This window comes from Mus caroli, chromosome 7, assembly GCF_900094665.2.
Source record: "Mus caroli chromosome 7, CAROLI_EIJ_v1.1, whole genome shotgun sequence".
Lineage (NCBI taxonomy): Eukaryota > Metazoa > Chordata > Mammalia > Rodentia > Muridae > Mus > Mus caroli.
The window spans coordinates 120,917,489-120,920,531 of record NC_034576.1 but is presented as its reverse complement, the minus strand read 5'-3'; positions in this window follow the sequence as shown (position 1 = coordinate 120,920,531).

Genomic DNA, 3,043 nt, shown 5'->3' with positions numbered 1-3,043 from the left:
GCCCTCTAGTGACAGGAGTGAACACATCCATCCCTGCTGAGGGCCAGACACAAGTGATTCTAAAGTGAATTCGCTGTTTGGTGTGGGTTCTCTTCATGCTTCATAAGGAATGGGCATTTTTGGGCATTTTTCCCCACAACTGACAACGTCCGAATACGGGCAAGCAAGTTCTGTTCTTGACCACAGAACTTTGGCGCTCCTGTTTTAAGCCCCACCCCACCCCCATGGATAAATTACGTTGGGGTGACTGCACTCAATGCACTTTGCCCACTCCCTTCTCAATAGAAACTTTTGGAGTATCTATCATTAATCACTTGTTTTTGGAAAACTGATGCTCAAAGCTGGTGAGTGTCTGAGCTTGGGATTCAAACTCTAATTCAAATAAGAATGGATTAAGACTGGGAAATTAGCAGACTGGTGTCTATTCATACCATCCTGGTTCTACTTCCAAGTGCATTCCCTGATGGAAAGAGCAGCATCCTCTTATGCGTTCTGGGAAAGGCAACTGGATATACTTTAACTAGGACTGACATTTTCAGAGTCCCAGTTCCTTCCTCTGTGAAACGGAGGTAACTGCTAAGGTGACAGGAGGCCAAAAAATCCCTGTCTCCGGGGCAAACCTCAGATGCTGTAGTTAATGAGGCAGGCAAGACAGGCTGCTCTTGGTTGGCCTTTGCTCTCAGAGCCTTTCTCCCTGTAGCGCTGACCCTGGTCTATAACAGAGCAGGACATCTACTGTAAATGGGCATGCCACTTGCCTGGGGACTGTAAAACAGTGGCTCTGGGATAGTTGTGTGGACAGTTCTAGGGGACACTGCTGTTGGTGGTTCCTTTGAAAGAATGGTAGCAGTTTGGGTGGTAAGAAGCAACTATGAGGCACTAAAGGCAGGGGACCAATTGTCCTTCATACATTCGTCAAACCCATCCCATCTTATGTATAAAATAGATGATGGGGAACTATCATAAAACAGGCTACATTTCTGGAAAGGACAGATAACTAAGGGGTTCTTCTTAGCACAGGCTAAGCCCATGGTTTTGTGGCATCTCTGTCAGTGTCACTAAAGAACTGTAAAATCTGGGCTGGAGAAATGTGTTATCTGGTAAGCACTTGCTGTTCTTCCAGAAGACCCAGATTTGATTTCTAGAACCCAAACTCCACAACCATCTGTATCTCCAGTCCCAGGGGATCTGATGCCCTCTTCTGGCCTACAGAGGTACATGTGGTATAGAGACACACATACAGGCAAAACATTTATATACATCAAATAATTAAGTCTAAAAAAAAAAATCTTTTAAAGAAACTGGAGAATCGAGGGCCATGGAAAAACACTGAATGTAGAGAGCAGAGTTTTAAATGGAAACATTTTGTTCCTTTGCTTACATTGTTGTTGAAAATGGCTTCACTTTGTAGTCCTGGCTGGACTGAATGTATTGGTCTTCTGCCTTAGCCTGGTAGGTGCTAGGGTTGTTGGCATGGGACACTGCACTCAGCTTCTAATTGTGTGTGTGTGGCATGTGCACATGTCTGATTGTCCATGTATGAGCATATGGAGGCCAGAGGTCAATAGCTAGTATTTTCCTTTATTGCTCTCCAACTTACGTTTTGAGACAGCACACCTTTCTCCTCCTCTCCCTCCCTCCCCTCCTCCTCTTCCTCCTCCTCCCCCACCCCCCTCTCCTCCCTCTCTTTCATTCTCTCCCTCTCTCTGGTTCTCTGGCTTTCTGTCTGTCTCCTTGAATTTGAAGCTGTGACTGGCTGGCCAGCAAGCCTGTAAACACTATCCCCACACACAGATATTTGGGTTGCAGGTGCACACTGTTTGCCATTTTGACACAGGCACTAGGGATCTAGAAAGTCTTCATGCTTGCACGGCAAGCACTTTGTCCAGATGGCTCCCCAAATCCAATTTTTAAATCTATTTATATGTATTGATGTTTTTCCTGCATGTATGCCGCTGTATCACGCATGTATCTGTGAAGGCCAGAAGAGGATTTCAGGATACCCTGAAGCTGGATAATTGGGAGGTCACCATGTGAGTGCTGAAAATCAAACTGGGTCCTCTGGAAGAAGACCAATGTTCTTAACTGAGCCGTCTCGTCTCTCAGGTCTTAAACTTATTTTTAACTGATAGATGACAGGTCTGACACAACTCTAAGGGATGTGGTTACAGTTATCAAAGAGGAGGCTGCATTACATTCTATCCCAAGATCTTTGTTTTTAGAACTTAATGTGGTGCTAGGGCTTGTGAACCTAGGACTTGGTGCCTGCTTAGTGGGCTAGCTGGTCTTATGTCTACTTGACACAAGCTAGAGATATCTGAAAGGAGGCAACCTCAATTGAGAAAGTGCCTCTTTAAGATCAGGCCGGGAGAATGCCCAGCCCACTGTGGGAGGCCTCGTCCCTGGGCTGGTAGTCCTGGGTTCTGTAAGAAAGCTGGCTGGGCAAAGGCACTCCTCCATGGCCTGTGTCAGCTCCTGTGTCCAGGTTCCGGCCCTGTTTGAGTTTCTGTCCCAAATCCCTTGGATGATGAAGTAATGTGGAAGTATAAGCAGAATAAGCAAACCCTTTCCTCCCCAACTTGCTTTTTGGTCATGATGTTTCACACAGCGATAGAAACCCTAAGACCCCAGGCGAGTGCTCTCCCACCAGCAGCAGCCCTACTCATCCTTTAGAGCTTGCCTTTCATGGAGAGTTGAGCGGAGACTGGAGGTTGCTCATGGGACATGGACCTCTGATGGAACCAGTCCTTCATTCTTAGAATTCTAGGTGACATTAACCCCCCACTGTGAAAGGCAGAGGCGGCACAGTGAGAGCCACTTGAGCATTCTCTGTCCTCTGCTATTCCACTGCTCTTGGCCAGTGTCTCACTCCTAAGAAGCGAGGACATTATCAACTGTAGCAGCAGACAGCCAGGCTTCCTGTGAAACAATGGCCTATGCTTATCCGGGGCTCGAGCTGTAAACGTCATCTGAGTCACCGTTTTTGGCCACATGTTCGTTCCTCAGCTGATTCCCTTGGCTAAAAGAGAGCCAACAAGATTTC